The sequence below is a fragment of the Adiantum capillus-veneris genome, chromosome 15, assembly GCF_014529385.1.
Source record: "Adiantum capillus-veneris isolate H3 chromosome 15, ASM1452938v2, whole genome shotgun sequence".
Lineage (NCBI taxonomy): Eukaryota > Viridiplantae > Streptophyta > Polypodiopsida > Polypodiales > Pteridaceae > Adiantum > Adiantum capillus-veneris.
In genome coordinates, this window is record NC_140945.1 from 6,914,797 (window position 1) to 6,933,841 (window position 19,045).

Consider the following 19,045-nt stretch of genomic DNA (forward strand, 5'->3'; position numbering starts at 1 on the left):
CGGGGGTTCACTATGTGTAAAACTACCATATCACGTGCGTTCGAAACATGTTTGTAAAACCTCTTATCTATGAATTTTGTTAAGAATATGATATGCCCTTTTCTTTTAAAATCTGTAAGTTTTTTTCAAATTTGAAAAAATAATGCCCTTCTGTATAATATTTCTATAAGTTTCAAGAACTTTAAATACCCTTCTGTTGAACTCACGTGATAGGTTACATTTTTATTAGGTGGCCTCTCCGTGCAAGCTATCGTGTTAAATGCGTTTGGATATAAATTAGCAACAAAAATTGTGCTTTTACACTTGGCCAATTTCTTGTTTGTGGAAGCCTAGCAAGAAGCTGCATTATGTGCAACACTTTGAACCCAATCCAATACACGGACACTTGGACGAGTAACAAGACTTAGCATGTTTATAGAAGAAAGACGGACTCTTGAAAGGTGTAGTACAAAGTCTTAAAATTTAAGAGCCATAGCCATGTGGAAAACTCCAAAAGAGGGAGGGGATGGGTCTACATCAATTATCGATGCCCATCCCTTTTCCCACTCTCTCTCTCTCTCTCTCTCTCTCTCTCTCTCTCTCTCTCTCTCTCTCTCTCTCTCTCTCTCTCTCTCTCTTTCGTTCGTATCCTCACCTTTCTTTATCTCTTGTTAAATAATAACTGCTAGCAGTAAGAAGCATGAGCTTTTTAGTACTTGTAATTTTCAAGGCACACCAAAAGATTAGAAGAAGGAAGAGACTCGAGTCCCGGGGCGGGTTTAGACAAGCTCATTGGTAAAAGAGGTACAAAAATTTTTCTCCCACCTTATTGTTCATATAAGGCGACTATAACACATGTATTCAAACCTTACAAACAAGCTTTCAACTAATCCATGATAATGCAATGGTGAAGAGGATGGCATGATCAAGGCTTCTTACACCCAAGCTCCATGATGTTTCCATGCATGATGGCTTGCCACAATGTTAGATTACATCAGCATAATGCCTTTGCTCTTGAACTACCATTATTTGTTCTATAGGGAGCAATCCATTTTACATGTGCTTTATATCCCATGTGGGAAGCCTACTGAGTAGGTAGCTAGCATCATTTGTTATGAGATTAAGATTTGTATCAATTTACAAAGGAAATGTTGTTCGTTTTTTGACAAATTATTTTGAATCAATTGGTTTATTTTAATCTAGTATTCATTCTATTTGTTACTTTTCATGGTGGTTTGTTTTCTCAAATGAAAGCACACTACAATTTACACTTCTAATCGTTTACAATTCAACATGTATTTTCGCAAAGCATGTGTCATGTTACTAGTATACATAAAATAGTGGGGCATTACATTGCGTACAAAATCCATGTGGGAAAATGGCTCATTACGAGAACGTCCATATCTTGTCTATATGTAGGGGAGTACGTTAGAATTTTAGATACTGTACATAAGGGGGTTTCTCTAATTTGGATGCACGCATGTGACATCCTCCCATTACTAATAGTGAATCCCTCCAGGTCATTATGCTATACACTCTTTGACTAGTTTTACTCAGTTAGATCATGTGAGGCATAAATTTTATATGTAAGATAGGGGTATGATAGTTTTCTTCATTGATTGTCGTATAAGCATAGAAAGGGGTGTCATATTCCCTAGTATGAGTCGTATATAGGGGTTTTATCAAAGTTGTCCGCTCACAGGTGGCATCCAGTTTTGTATATAGAGTGAATCACCCGGGGGCTATGCCTGCTCCACTGTTTAAAATAGCTATAGTTGTTACATCATTGTAAGGGTTGTGTTTCCCTCATTCCCTTCACAATAGTCCTCGACCTTATTCATAGGTACCGACTTCGCAAGTCTAATCTATGACTCTTCGTTTTGCAATTTTTCCAGGTTCATTTGAGATGCCCCTTTTAATCCCATCCTTCCCATGGTAGTTTTTATATCTCCCCAAGGATGTGGTCTCAATTTTAGTAGCTCACACAAAGTGATTGTGCACTGAATTGGTGTCGACATAATGGATTGTAGATTAGCCACATCCAAAGTCTTCCTTAACCTTTCTAAATTTGTTGTTTTGCAGACCAGTAACTTCTCTTCATTCTCACCTAAGTAAGATGGTAGTGTTCACAAGATTTCAGCTTTTCTAGAGTCTCACTATTCCGATCCCCAATATCCATACAACGACTGTTCATCTAGTTTTATGGATGGTATGTCAAACCAAACTTCTTTGATTGGTGTTGATTTCAAAGTCAAGCTCCTATCTTTCACGTCTCTAACTCGTTTCCATAGATAGATTGGCTAATCATCCTCACTATTGGCACCCCATCCCATCCATCTTCACTATCAGGAGCTTCTAGTTTAAGTGGTTGTATTTCATTGTTTTCTTGAGCTTTTTCTCTCAGGATTTTGGCCTCAACTTCCTTCGATTCTCCTATAACTTCCTTCTGAGGATTTGTGTTTCCATCAAGGCTTGCCTGATTTGCACCAAGTTTCTCTAATTTAGCTGCTTCCATTTCAAACGTTGGATAGTTTTTCCATTGGTTTTCCAATGTTTGCCCGGATTTTAGCCTAGCTTGGAAAGCTTTCAAAGCTTCATTGATTGGTTCATAAATTTTATCAACCAGAATGGATCCAGCCAATTTTGGTTCGGGTTCCTTAAAATTTGTTGAAGGAGTCTGCATTTTTTCTTCAGTCTCCTTTTGTTTCTTCCCTTTTATCTCCTTTCACTATTTTTGTCCCTTGAGTTCATATCTTTAGTGTCTTTATTTCTTGGAGTTTTTTGAGGAATTGTTGGATTTATCAGATCCATTTGTTTTTTTCTATTTGTTTTGCATGGTTTGTGCTCTAGTCATCACTTGAATAGGAATTGTTGCTTCCCCTTATGATGAACTACTCGGCACCACTTGAAGTATGCGTAAGGCAGTATTTCCTTTGTTTTTCGGTTTCCTAGGGTAGTCCTCAAAAAAGTGTCCACCCTTGCATCCGCATGCTCCACAGTATGCCTCTATAGGCTCACATTCTAATTCGGTTCAAGAAAGTCATTTTTCCAATGGTCATCCGCTCCACAGTTGTGACAATTTCCACTTTTTGATTTGGGCATTCGCTTGAACATAGGTGGTCTCGCATAAGAGGTGTTGTATCAATGGGTGCTTGACACATCGGCTCGATAGGGACTGGAGTAGGTTGGTTATACCACTCTTCTTCTATCCTCATTGTTAATGAACTAGTCTCAGGATATGGAGTAATGGGTACTAGCATTTGTTCCTCAAACACCATGTACTTGATTGGTATAGATCTATTCCTTGGAAGTGGTGGTTGTTGCTGACCCAACACCGATTGTGGTCCCTCCACATTCATGGGTGATCTTTGCATGGGTGCCATCTTGGGTGGGTATATATACATGGGTTGCCCATGTGGCCTCATTGGCACATATTGGAAATTTCCATCATATTTAGGCTTGTAGTAGCACTCATTTGTCTCATGATTTGTCCAATTTCCTTCAATGGTGCACCATTTTAACGGCCTTTGTTGTCGCATAGATTGTTCCTGATTTGGTCCATGCACCGGTCCTCGCATTGGCATCCTTTGCATGTTGATCATCATATCGTTCATGTGTTTAAGCATGTCCTCTATCGCATAGAAGGAACTACATCTGCTGATCCTACTTGTGTTGGCATAGTTGTTTGCTCGCTTTGTGTATATTTGGCTTTTAGGAACATGACATGTTTATTGTGCTTTAATAGAAATATGTATTGCCCATCAAATACACACATAATCACAAATGCTTTATATATTACAATGGACCCACCTAAATATATGGTGAAAGGATCATATTGGCATTCTAATACAAAATAATAATAAATAAATAAATAAGTAATAAAATAAAGAGACTCGTTAACAAACTTAAAAAAAATAATATTTTAATGCTTTCATAAGGAAAGGTAAGTCTCATAAGCATAAGATATAATAAAACAATTTGATAAAATGAACTTTTAAGGGGTCCTTAAATGAAATGATTCTTTTGTAAATTAAAATACTACACTGTCTTACATCATGGTATCAAACTTCTATGAATGCTTTGTTCTCAAGGCCTCTTTTAGAAAGCCAATAATCCTCTTGGTGAAACTTTAGACTTTCAATATCACCTTAAGGTGAGTAAGATTGAAATAACAAGGTGAATGCTTACATTTGCATCTATGAAATTAAAAGTGGAAAAGAAATTCTTGAGATCCTTAGATGAAAAGACAATTTGCCACTAAAGAAGCACATTTTAAAACCAAAAACTTGAAAAGAAATTCATAAGCTCATAAAATGAAGGGATCCATTTACAAAATAAATAGAGACAATAAGAAATAAACTCCAGTGAACTTTAAATGAAGGGAGTTAGTTACAATGTAAAAGCATTCTAAAGCAAAGAAAAAACAAAAAAATCAAATGAGGCTTCAAACTGAAAGACCCATTTACAATATAAAAGAAAAACTAAATCTTTACAAAACCTTTCCTTTCAACCAAAGATGATAAGCGCTTGCCACTATCAACAAGCTTTGCATCCATGGCTGAGAAATTACATCATATGCTTCACATGCCCACCCAACCATGACTCCTACTAGCCTATGCACTATGTAGCTCTTATTTTCAAACTTTTGTACTATAAAAAATGTACTATTTCTAAGTACCTACAAGGTGGGACTGGTGGAATTTTTAAAAAAAAATCCATAGGCCCCTTCTCATCATATGAATGAACTCTTTTGAACAAGTAACAACTCTTGAAAATCCGATAAGAAATGTATTTGGTGATTCATCTTGTAAATTCATAAGGGATGGTGCTTGCATCTTTTGAATTTATAACAAAGTTTCATGTAAATAGATGATTTTTTGCTTTGCGTTTATTACAAATAAATGGACATACATGTATCCATTTTCCAATATGGATCCACTTTACCTTTGTTGTATGACTTTATGGATTGCAAAATAGCTCGGTATTTTTTGGTATAAATTAGTCATATGGGGTATATCACAAAAATTATTTTTGGCAAGGATTGTTCCTGCCTTTTCTACAGTAGAGACGTTTGGAAATTATCCAAAAAGGACACTTGAATGTTCAGTTAGGAGACCAAATTAGTTTATAAAATTTTTTATTTCATCAAAACGTTGCTATCTAGTAATTTGATCTAGGAATGCATAAAATATGATTTCCTCACAAACTTACAGTAATTTTAACTTTTGATATCTAGTAATTGATTTAGGAATCCATGAGATATGGTTTCCTCCATGAAGTTATAGCAATTTTAAGTTTTGATATCTAGTAATTTGATCTAAGATTACGTGAGATATGATTTGTCATAAAATCTAATATCTAACCAGCTCAAATGATTTTATATTAAACTGATCATTTAATGTGGGAGAATAAATAGGAGCAAGGGTTAGAATATAGACATGTGCTTATGGATCTATCTCAACACGGGGCCAAGGTTAAAGGGGTCCAAAAGAGAGATGGTATGTCAAAGAGCAAGCCTAGATAATGGAGCTTAAAGACCTTAGGGTTAGCTTCATTAAAGACCTCCAAAGGTTAGTGTTAAAAGTCCTTTGACCTTAGGCTTGTGCTTGAGGTGGGAACCCGGTCCAAGCTTGAGGTGCTTGTTGTGCTTGTTGACTAAGGTGCTTGAGGTGCTTGCTGACTAAGGTGCTTGAGGGGTTGAGGAGTTCCAAAAGTCAAACAAGATCCCTACTCAATGAGCGGGCAAGTCCTCATTGTAGGAGCATGAGAGAGAGCACACACACCCTCACACAAGGCAAGCTTAGTCTAAAGAAGCAACAAGGACGCTCAAGTTCCTCTCCATGTTGCCCTCATGGTGTGCCTAAAGCCTATTGCTTGGCCTCTCAAGGGGTCCAATGATAATTTAGCTATTTAATTAATTGTTTATGTATTTATCAAGTCCTCTCTCTCAAAGGGGAAAGGGGGCCACTTTTCCCAAGGCTAGCATGGTTGCTTGTAGGGACCCAATCAAATTCTCTCATGAGGCACAAGGAGGGGTCGACCAAGTGAAGCAAGGGGTGTGCTTGGGGGGTATACTCTCTCTCACACACACACTCACAAGCTCATTCTTGCTTGGCAAAGTGCAAGAGCTCCATCTCCTTCTCCAAGATCGTTGAGAAGTTGAGAGTCTACACCAACACTCTTGGCTATGGAAGGCAAATCCAACCAAGAGCCATGCTCCAATACTTAAGCTTGCCATCTTATTTATCATTATTATGTTATTTTTCTATGCTATGTAAGAAGAGTGATGAATGAGGAATTATCTCTTTCTCGTATGTTACTTCTTCTTCCTTTTCCCTATCCTCATTGTTGCCCGCTAGCTCTCTCCACCTTTGAAGGTGTTTGACGCCTTGGGACTTAGGCAGGGGATGGTTAATGATTTTACAAATTTTATGTTATGCTCGTGATGCATGAAGCGTTCCATCTTCATTGCATCACCTAGGTCACAAAGAACACAAATATTGTATTGTACCAAGTCTCTCTTGATGGGAGAATCTATACTACAAAAGTCTATCAGAGGGGGAACCGCTCCACATAAATCTAATCCTCAATTGTTGTCATGCTCTCTAATTATCTCTCTTGCAAAAGAATTGTTCATTCCAAGTTAATTAAGTATAATGGTTATGTTGCTACCGCTAAATAAGTTCACCCTCTATGTTCTCAAATTAGTCTCATGAAAATGCTCACTCTGATTCTCTTAATTCCACTATTCTCAAAGTTCATAGGCCATTTCCATTACATTGGTATCAAAGCTATTTGTTTCACTTTTCTTGCTTAAGAAGAGAGATCCTTAACTTGTCATGAAAGGTCGGACATGTTCATTGCAATAGGGGAAGTGGGACCAAGATCTATTATCTTGGTTGAGAAGGACTTAGTTCGAGGTACACCGTTGGAACTATAGTCTTAATAATGGAGTCTCTCAGGGCTTGCCTTTGGCTTAACCATTATTGAGCTACGAGCAAGCTCAACAGTATCTATAATCAACCGAGCAATGTTAGACCCTCTCCACTAGTCTTTGCAAATCAACAGACTCTAAACCATGGGTGTGGTTGTTTGAGGACTACTTTTCAAAGGTAAAGAAGAGTAGTGACTAAGGTTTTTGAGGGTACCAAAGCACAAAGTAATCTATACATAAGTTTAATTAGCATGGCTGACAATAACCAAGAGAATAAAATGAACATTGATAACTTTAATTTTGCACATGAAGGTGCTAATGATGATGCAACCATGTTTGTTAATTACCTTGTTACTAGGTTGCAGCAAGCTATGGGCAACCCTGCTTTGCAACCCGAAGTTACTCAACAACTTCGTGCTTATGGGATCTCCCTTCCTCTCCAAGAGGAGAGAGAGCTTAGGAGGCCTCTTAGGATGAGTCTCCCAAAAGAAGACTCTCTCCCATAAGAGAGGAGGAATCCAAAGAACGAGAAAGAAGCAAATCCCTAAGTTCCTCTAAAGATGTGGCTCTACAAAAATGGCGGTCTAGACGGTCGCCAACTCCTCCCAAGAGGAAACGGTCAACCCATAGTCCTTCTCCTTGTCACTCCGAAAGGGAAGAGAGAAAACAAAGGAAGAAAAACTCAAGAAAGAGTTCATGCTCATCACCTTCCTCCTCCTCCTCCAACAAAAGTAGCGGATATTCTCCTAGAGAAGACAAGAGGAGAGGACATCGCAAATCCTATCCTGTGTGGAGAAGGTCCCAAGAGCTCAAGAAGTGCTTGAGGTGCTTGAAGTGCTTGTTGACGAAGGTTCTTAAGGTGCTTAAGGTGCTAAGGATCCTGAGGAGCTTGAGGAATTCCAAAAGTCGAACATGATCCCTACTCAAAGGGGGGGGGGGGGGGGGGCGAGCTCTCATTGTAGGAGCATGAGAGAGAACACACACATCCTCACACAAGGAAATCTTAGTCTGAAGAAGAAACAAGGACACTTGTCAAGTTTCTCTCCATGTTGCCCTCATGGTGTGCCTAAAGCCTATTGGTTGGCCTCTCAAGGGGTCCAATGATAATTTAGCTAATTTAACTAATTTTGTATGCATTTATCAAGTCCTCTCTCTCTCTCTCTCAAAGGGGAAAGGGGGACACTTGTCCCAAGGCTAGCATGGTTGCTTGATTTAACTAAAGCATTTGATTGGCTAAGCTTGTAGGGGCCCAATCAAATTCTCTCATGAGCGACAAGGAGGGGTCGACCAAGTGAAGCTAGGGGTGTGCTTTGGGGGTATACTCTCTCTCACACACAAACTCACAAGCTCAATCTTGCTTGGCAAAGTGCAAGAGCTCCATCTCCTTCTCCAAGATTGTTGAGAAGTTGAGATCCTACACCAACACTCTTGGCTATTGTATGGAATGCAAATCCAACCAAGAGCCATGCTCTCTCTTGAGGGAGGCAATTCATTTGGGTAGAGTTAGAAAGCAATTACTATATGATTGAAGGAAAGTCATTTGATTCATTTCATCATTAGAATATGAGTTGGTATTAGATTCCACGGTAAAGAGAATAAGAACACTAGACATGGGAAACATGAGGAGAGTCCTTCTTGCCATTCCTTGTGGAACATGCACGATAGGTGTGTCGTTGGTCTCCATAAACACCAATTCTTCTTTTTATATTTCTCGAAGCAAGGGAGTGAGATAAAGTTTTGTGAACCATCTTCGGGTGAGTGCTTATTTTGTCCCTTATGTACGCCCTTCTCTTTCTTCCTTTTATTACCCTTACAATCTTGAGAAATGCACTCAACCTTCTTTCACATATGCCTTATCTTTATAAAGCATTTTGTTGGGAAAGAATATCTTGGTAGCAACCATGGAGTAAGGGATGATTTTTGAGATCATCTAAAGATTTTTCTTATCAACATATGTTCGCATATCCTCACAAAGCACTACACATCATTATTAGTTTTGCTCTACGAAGTCAATTCTTTTGAAGACAAATTTCATGTTCCGAAGTGGTTAGACATGGATTGCGATCCATGACCCCCTTGTAAAGTGTGAGCTTTGTCCTAAGGTGTGAGTCAAGGAGAGGAGAGTGGATTTATCCCACATACTGTGGAGCAAGGCTGTAGAGCTACTTAAAGCTCATTTCATGAATGAATAAACAACAACTCTATTTTGCACTACATGCTTGTCTATGGCGAGCTTATGCTAAGCTAAGTCAATACTCAAGATTGTGTTTATGAGTCCAAGCTAATTCTATCTTGGAACCTAATTCACTTAAGTGATAACCTTGCTTACACACACACTCGAAGCTATGTTTCTCTTTCATCCACCATAGCTAGCTCAATCCAATTCCTAACATTTAGTATCAAAGCTACGGTGTGCTAGCTAGAATTGTTGTTGCACTTTTGTGTGTTAGTTTGATTGGCATCTCCTAATCATCATTAGGATCCTTGGTATTTCTCTTCTTCTCTTCCCATTGCATACCTTGTGACTAATTAGCATCAATTAGTCAGTGTGAGCACGTTCTTGGGTTTGATTCCCTTGGGCCACTACTCTCCTGGCTAATCCTGAGGTTAATTAGTATTATGCTTAATTATTAGGTGTTTCTCTCAATATTTTTCTTACCATTTTTTGTGTTCCATTACTCCCAAGTACGGCACTACCTTGCTTTGTCACTTATGAGCATACATAGCCAATGTCATGAGCTTCGCAATGCATCCTCCCATGCTCCAATTGGACATCCCATGTGAAAATAATTGCTTAATTAATGTTGAAAGTTTATGCTACTATTTCTCTGTGTTTTGCAGCAGGGAAGTGTGTTTAGGTGTGTGTGTGTGTGTGTGTGTGTGTGTGTGTGTGTGTGTGTGTGTGTGTGTGTGTGTGTGTGTAAAGTTGATGCATTAAATGCTCACACCTTCTGTTGGACCCGCGAGAAGCAACCCTATTATAGGGTGTTCACCTTTGAGGGGCCATACCACAAAAAGCCAATAACAAAGGCGCCCACTAGGCGGACTCCAAACAAGCAACAAACTGAATCACATACATGAGGTGGGTCCGCCACTGGCCCAACCGGTAGGTGCGGCTTCGTTTGACTGCGCCGTCCGGTGACAGGAGACCGACCACCTGCCCGCGCTTGCGCCTGCCCAACCGGCCGCAAGCACCTGCCCCCACAGCGTCCGGTCACGGGCTTGACTCCACGCGCTCAACCCTTTTTTCAAAAGATTTTGGGTCCGCCCTTGTTGGGCCCCCCTTCCCGCGCTGCCTCAAGGGCTTCAAGCCCGCATTTCCCACTTGCATTAGCACCAATTCCCGCGGCATCATCCAGTCTTCCCAAAGCATCCTAAGGGGCAGTTCTCACTGCCATTGAACCTAGCTCAAGGGGCCATTCCTGCAAGCAGGATCCTTAAGCCTAAGGCATGCTACCGCAGCTAGCGAGCAACAAAAATTTAAGAAAAGCTAAGGGCTCTTCCTCGCAGCTGATGAGCCTCGAATACATCCTTTCCAAAAGCTGTCAAGGCCAGTCAAAGAAAATCTTCAAAGCATCACCAAGCATCCAAAGGAGCACTACTTCATTGTGAAGAGGGGCTTCACCAGACGGTGAAGAGGAGCTTCACAAAAGGAGTAGAGCTTTACTAAAGGAATTTTTACTCACTCTCTCATTCTTTCTCTTTCTCTTCCCCTAAAATAACCAAGCACAAAATTTTGCAAATAAATTTTTCTATCATCAATTGTGCTCGTGTAAAGAGGCGGACACTAGCTAGGAGAGTCTCCTAAGCTAAGACCCCTCTATTGGCACAAATGGGGGACAAGGGAATAGAAAAATTCAATGGGGAGGGATTTCACACTTGGCAAACGAAGTTAAGAGGCTACCTTATGAAAAAATGTTTGTGGTCTGTCATCAGCACCGCCTTAGAGCAACGAGCCGAACCCGATGGAGTGCACACTAGGGCATCTACACTCATAGCAAGTGCACAGAATTTGGACAAAGACGAACAAGCATTGGGAATCATCATCACCTCCTTGCATGACAACTACGTGCATTTCATAGATGAATGTAAGCATGCACATGATGCATGGAATGTCCTAGAAAGTAATTTTGGAGCTAGGGCCAAAAGAAGCAAAGTTAGTCTTAAAAGACATCTTTACAAAGTTACTATGATTGAAGGGGAGGACATAGCTAGCCTAGTGAATAGGCTTAAGAGGATTGTCATGCAGCTCACTTACATCCAAGTTGAAGTACCAGAAGATGACAAAGTGGCTACACTATTAAGTGCACTTCCACCTTCTTATGACCACTTAGTCACAATTCTTGAAGAGAAAGAACCAGCACCACCATTCCAAGATGTCATCAACTCAGTCCAAGTAGAAGAAAGAAAGCAAAGAGGAACGTTCACTCACCTCATCAGGAGGAGTTTTTATCGCAACATCTTCAAGGGGAAGGCATTCGCCATCAACATCGACAAATGGAAGAAAGTGTTATGAATGTGGAAGAATGGGACACGTAGCGAAAGACTGTTACACAAACAAACCTTGCAACAAATGTGGTAGGAAGGGACACCCTCCTTCTCGGAGCTACTCAAATGGAGGCAGTAGCAGTGGAGAAAGCAGCCGCGCAGTAGAAGCAACAGCAGAAGCAACGAAGGCAAGAGACCTGACAGAGGATCAGCTCACATAGTAGAAGACAAAAAGGACGAAGACGAGAGCAACGTTGTCTTTTATGAAGACCCATTTTGAAGATGCAGACTCTCTACTTGTAGGGGAGGACTTTTTCCTGTGTGGATCTTATCATTCTGTGTGGACATCACCATCCTTTGTGGATTTTACAATCCTGTGTGGATATCACCATCCTTTGTGGACTTTATTTTCCTGTGTGGATATCACCATCCTATGTGGATTTTGTTAGCATGTGTGGATCATGCATCTTCAGTATCTTGTCTTAGTCCAAACCTCAAGGGGAGGATTGTAAAGTGTGAGCTTTGTCCTAAGGTGTGAGTCAAGGAGAGGAGAGTGGATTTATCCCACATACTGTGGAGCAGGACTGTAGAGCTACTTAAAGCTCATTTCATGAATGAATAAACAACAACTCTATTTTGCACTACGTGATTGTCTATGGTGAGCTTGTGCTAAGCTAAGTCAATACTCAAGATTGTGTTTATGAGTCCAAGCTAATTCTATCTTGGAACCTAATTCACTTGAGTGATAACCTTGCTTACACACACACTCACACATTGAAGCTATGTTTCTCTTTCATCCACCATAGCTCGCTCGATCCAATTCCTAACACCCCTTGATCATTTGGAGCTGAGATTTTAGCAGTGAGTAGCTGACAACATTTGTGACAACTTTTGTAAAGAACATCGCAGCCAAAACAAAAGTTGACCAAATCACCAAAGACCAGTTGCAAGTCAAAAAACCGCAAGGTAGACACAAAAAATTGCTTTTGATAAAGAAAATATTTTTCAATTTCTAAAATAAGTTATGGAGTGTGCTGCAAAGACTCCAAGTAATCACCAAGCCAAATTTGGGATCCACCTGAAGAAGACTCGGAAGAAAAATCTTCTAGAGCTCCCAAAGTAATAATTGAAAGAAGAGTCTATCAGGGAAGCCAAGAAAAAAATCGTGGGGGACCTGTTAGAGAAACATCATCTTGCCATCTTCCACGGCCGGTTTAGAAGTGCACATGACTAGGTAATAAATCTACAAATGATGCCTAAAGAGATCTATTGGGCCATAGGGTGCTAATGTAGCAGCTTTGAGATGACAATCCAAAAACTTGTTCATATACTTTTAAATCGACCCCCCTTTTGTGAGCTAAAGACCATGCCAAACCGTAAGCACTTCCTCTTTGGATTTGTCTATCAAAAGTTTCCATATAATAGCAATTCTACATTCATTATAAGTCTTAAATTGGTTCGGTCCCTTAAGTTCGCATATAGCATACTATTGACGAGCGGACTTTTGGAGGTACATAGCTACATGTTGTAGCTTGGATTGCCTAATGAATCATTCACCTCTAAAGGCGGCATCAAACTGTTGGATAAAATTGAGCATCTTATCCATATGGCCATAAGTGTCATTAAAAGAAAGGAAGGTGATGCTCTTACCCCCTTCCTTGAACTTTTGAAGTTTGTGTATTCTCTTGCGTATATGATATGTTCTTTTCTGCCATTGTAAAGGACATTTCGTTGCATTATAAGGAGATCTCCCTTTTTTATGGAAACAACCTCTATCACTTCTCTCACAATTAAAAAGAAGAATCGTTGCTTAAAAGAGACCTTCGTCTCTTTGTGGTGTAGATAAGAGAGCAATTAAAATGTCATTTTTGAAAAGGTGGTTTTCTTTCATTCAACAAGCCTCTCAACATACTCATTCCCTTGTGGAGAACATTGTTCTCGAGGAGTCGTCCTTACGATAAGAGCCATGTCATGTACAAACATTGACCGTTGCACCTTGAAATGTTAAGAGATGATTATGTTGTGCTTCATGCAACTTTTGCACTAAATACCTTATTACATGAGTTCTTTGTGTCAAAGAATCATCTTTTTTTTAAATGATTTCATACCAATTAATCTCTCATTAAGTGAATTATGCTCCATAGTTATCTTTAAACACCCTTATTTTTTGTTTTTCTTTCCCTCAATCAAATAGCCTAGAAGGGATACTACTCTCAAAGAGTATATATTCAGATCGTTCTCTCTCTGCATTGTGTAAGCAAAAAAAATCTTATACTCTAATGTCAATGTAACTTTAATTGACTTTAACTTTCTTAAGATATAATTTCATTGTACATTAGATTGCCTTTTTGGATGCATAACCAAGTATCATTTCCATATACATATTCAAACTAGCATAGTTGTAACTGAATTAAACAAAAAACTATGCGGATGAAACAACTGAATATTGAGGGTTGGATTTCATTACCCCCCCCCCCCCCCCCCCCCTTCTTCTCCCCCCGTGTGCACATCCCCTTTCGATTTTTATTGCTCATGAACTTGGAGCTCATTTCTATAACAAAGAGAAGCTTGAATATGCATAGAGCCATGGACTTGAAAGTTTTCACAACCCAAGCAACTTCAAGACTTCCTTGATCATCGTGTGTCATTATCCTCTTCTACGATGGTTTAGTGAGTGGAAAATACAAATTTACTGCAACAAGTAAGTAAAATCCATAGAGTTTTAGTTATGAGCTTGACAAGATGAAGTCCCATACCATAGTCGTATGTAAAATATTAATAGACATTTTTGAAATTTCAAAATCTTTGATAATCCCGTTCGATGACCTTTGCAATCTCAAAATTCGCTTTCAACTCCTACTAAGTTCTAAAGTTTAAAAAGAGCTAAACTATAATAAAACAAGTTTTACAATCCAACCTCGTACGCACAAGTTATGACCAATTTAATAAATGAAGGAGTATGAGCGGAAGTGCGACGCGAGAGAGAGTGCGAGAAGAAGAGCACGACGATATGGTGAACTCGCTCTACTGTAATGTGTAAATCATAGTGAGTTCTTATTAGGTTTTAACAAAAGAATATGGGTACATACCTGACGGCCCGCCCACTTACCTGGGCGACCACATTGGGCTTTATATCCCAACAACCTCCCACTTAAAGTCCAATGTGGCACTTTAAGTGTGAGAGAAGCTAATATACAAGAGATATAGAGAAGTGATGTACTACCCTACACCTAACTGCTTGCGAAAATGCGCAAAGCTCTCTGAGGGAAGTCCTTTTGTAAGTAGATCAGCAGGATTTCTGTGGTGTGAACTTTGACAAGCTGAATTTGCTTATCCTCGATCATTTCCCTGATAAAATGATATTTCACATCACATGCTTTGTCTTTGAGTGATAAACTGGATTGCGAGCTAATTGTATAGCACTCTGACTATCACAATATAACACAGGCATCTCTTCCTTGATTCCCAAATCTGTTACTAGTCGATTAAGCCAAATTGATTCTTTGCATGCCTCTGATGTTGCAACATATTCAACCTCTGTAGTAGACTGAGTAACACAATCTTGTAATCTAGAACACCATGATACTACTCCACCAGCCAATGTAAACACATACCCTAACGTAGACCTTCGGTTGTCTAAGTCACCTGCATAATTTAAGTCTGTAAAACCCTTTACACTTAGCTCCTGACTCCCATAGCATATACGCATACTCTTTGTAGCTTTTAGGTATCTCAATATTCCTTTCACTGTCTCCCAATGTTTCTTGCCTGGGTTTGACATGTATCGACTTACTACTCCCACTGCAAATGCAATGTCTGGGCGAGTAGCAATCATTGCATACATCAAACTACCCACTGAAGACGCATATGGAATCTTATCCATTTCAGCCTGGTCTTCCTCAGACATAGGACAATCTTGTTTGCTAAGTTTCACATATGGTGGCAGTGGAACACTCAATGCCTTTCCCTTCTCCATATTGAAACGTTGCAAAACCTTGTCAATATACTCTATTTGAGATAACCAAATCAACTTCTTTGATCTGTCTCTCTCAATGCGCATACCAAGAATATGACTTGCCTCACCCATGTCTTTCATGTCAAACGATTTTGCCATCTTTGACTTCAAAGCTGAAATTTCTTCCAAGTGCTTGCCAGCAATCAACATGTCATCCACATACAAAATAAGGATCGGCCAACTGCCATCCTTAGCCTTCTTTGTATATAGACAATGATCGAACTCACTACGTTTGTAGCCTTGAGAAAGCATAAACTTGTGGAACTTATGGTACCATGCCCTCGGTGATTGTTTTAAGCCATAAAGACTCTTTAACAACTGGCATACCAAATCTTCCTTGCCTTTCTCAACAAACCCTTCTGGCTGCTGCATGTAAATTTCCAAATCTAAATCACCATGCAAGAACGCTGTCTTGACATCCATTTGGTGCAACACCAAATCTAATATGGCAACCAATGCAAGAAAGCATCTCAATGTAGTCATCTTGACCACCAGGGAGAAGACTTCATCAAAGTCAATTCCTTGTTCTTGCTTAAAGCCCTTGGCAACAAGCCTTGCTTTGTACTTTGATTGACTATCATGAGTGGTGATCTTATACCTGTAAACCCATTTACAAGGTAGAGCCTTTTTGCCCTGTGGTAATTTAACTAGCTTCCATGTCTGGTTTTTATGCAGAGCTGTCATCTCTGACTGCATGGCCAATTGCCGATTCCCGGAGTCCTTCATTTGCACTACTTCCTTGTAACATGAAGGCTCATTGCAATCAGTCAACATGACATAGTTCATAGATGGAACAAACCGATCAAGAGGTCATGAGATACGTCCCTATGTACGCAAAATAGGTGGCTGAGGCTCAGCCACAACCTGTGGTTCCACTCTATCCTGTCCTTGCTCCTCTTGAGCCCTGACATTTTGTCTTGCACGTGCAGGTCCATCTTCTTGGAAGACAACTCTTCTAATCTCCTCAACCCTCTCTGGTTTAGTATTATATTTGGCGTCATTAAAGTGAACATCATTGTTGCGGATAACCTTTCTAGATTCGGGATCCCAAAGTCTATATCCCATCTCACCAGAATTACCATAGCCTAGAAAGATGCACTTTCTACTCTTTGGCTCAAGTTTGTTCCTAAATTCCTTTGGAACATCAGTATATGCCTCACAACCAAAGACTCTGAGATGCTTGTATGAGGGCATTTTGCCTGACCATACCATCTCTGCCAACTGAATACTTCTCCAAAACCTTGCTAGGAGATCTATTTATAAGATGAACAGTTGTTGATACAGCTTTCGCCCAAAACCCATTTGGCAGTTGTGCATTAGACAACATACTTCTGGCCTTCTCTTGTATGGTCCTATTCATCCTCTCAGCAACACCATTTTGAGGAGGATTGTAAGGAGCAGTAAGTTCACGTTTTATACCTTTTGACTCACAAAAGTACTGAAAGGCCTTTGAAACATACTCTCCACCATTGTCAGTGCGTAAGCATTTAAGCTTCTTGCCACTCTGATTCTCCACAAGTGTCACAAACGTTTTGAAAACAGTAAACGCTTCATCCTTGTGCTTGAGAAAGTAAACCCATACTTTCCTCGAGTAATCATCTATAAATGTCATAAAGTAAGAAGCTCCCCCTAGAGATAGGTTAGGCATAGGTCCACACAAATCACTATGAACAAGTGCCAACTGTGTATCTCTTGTATTGCTTCTATGCTTATGTGGCTGCTATGTTTGCTTACCATACAGACAATGTTCACACAATTCAAAATCATTAAATGAAAAGCCAGGCAAATAACCAGAACGAGACAAGATTTCCATTCCCTTCTTGGACATATGTCCTAACCGGCTATGCCACAAAGAAACGTTCGGCTGCTCGGTTACATTGATTACATTTTTAGAGACATTTGATACATAAATCATGTAAAGTCCTCCAGACTTTACTCCATGTGCTACTGTCATAGAACCCTTGGATATCTTCCACATGTTCTGTCCAAAAGTGGTGACGTAGCCAACATCATCAAGTAAACCTGTGCTGATCAAGCTCTTTGTAATTGCGGGAACATGTTTCACATTTTTCTGCGCGAAAGAAGAGCCATTCTGAAACTTCAATTGAACATCTCCAACACCTAAGATCTCACATGTCTACCCATTGCCTAGCCGGACATGATCTTTAGTGGTCACATAAGAGGTAAACCACTCCTTGTTTGGAGACACATGAAGTGATGCCCCTGAGTCTATAATCCAGTCACTCAGTGCATTTCCATCAGATGGTGTAAGAAGAGCTGAGTCCATTGTATTCTTCAAGAAGTAGATGTCTCCTGACACTAGACTGTCATCCTCTGCAACAGTGTTTGTCACATTTATTTCTTGAATCTTCACTGAGGACTTGTTCTTCTCACCATGATCTTCAGCTTTCTCTTTGCCTTTTTCTGATTTCCATTCTCTGCAATCTCTTTTCATGTGACCCATCTTGCCACAATGGTAGCATTCATGTCACTCTTGCCTTTAGCACTTCGGGACTTGCTACGAGACTGATTCCTCTTTCCACCTTTGTCCTTTTCTTTGGTCCTTCCCCTGACAACTAAGGCTGTTCCTTTGCCTTTGTCCATTATCTTTTTGTTGGTTTCTTCAGTAAGCAGACTGCCTTCTACACCTGCTATGGTCAAACCATCTGGAGGTGCAGAATTACTCAAAGCTGTACGAAAAGTGTCCCAACTTTTCGACAATGTGATCAACAGGAACCTAACTCTAACAAGTTCATCAAACTTGACACCTTGAGCTGACAACTGACTGTAGATGGTGTTGAATTCATTCAGATGATTGGACATAGGTGTCCCTTCTTTCATCTTGAAGTCAACAAGCTTCTTAAGCCAGTATATATGTGAAGCTGCACTCTGCTTCTCATAAAGATCACTCAACTTTGTCCATGCTTCATTAGCCGACATCTCGTCCACTTGAAGTAAACGCTTTCTGCCAAAGTCAGCATAATGATAGAAAGTGTCAATTCATCCATTTCGCTCCATTCATCTTCGTCAATATCTTCTGGTTTTATCCCCTTGAGCTTTATAGGTTTTATCTACTTCTTTTGTACCAACACGTGCCAAATCTGCTTCTTCCACAATGGGAAATTGGTTCCATCCAGCTTCTTGATATTGTAAAGAGCAGTGTCCTGTGATCCAACCATAGCTAGGCTTCACAGTAGTTTACTTTCCTAGGAAAAATTCACTAGAGTTTCCCTTGTAAACTGACCTCTGAACCAATATCAACCGATCAAATGAACCAAGAAAGCTTCAGATTCTGCAGAAATTTCGGCAGAGTCTCCTTTGTAAATGGCTCTAGTGTACTCAAAAAACATACCAAAAACGACTCAAAAAACACTGTCTCTCTAACACTGTAAACTGCGAATAAACTTGTCCTGCACCTATACTGACTCTCACTGTCCTGTAAGCATAGACTGCAACAATGCCTCAACAGCAGTAAAGCAAAGATGCAATCCCAACTGTCTAACTCACAGTCAATACATCCTAGCTGCCTATCTAAGGGTGCTCGAGGGATCGCTCCAAGACCTGTATCACCGAAAGAATCTCAACATTCGAGAATCCCCTAGCTCAATAAAACCTCACTTGACCCTCAA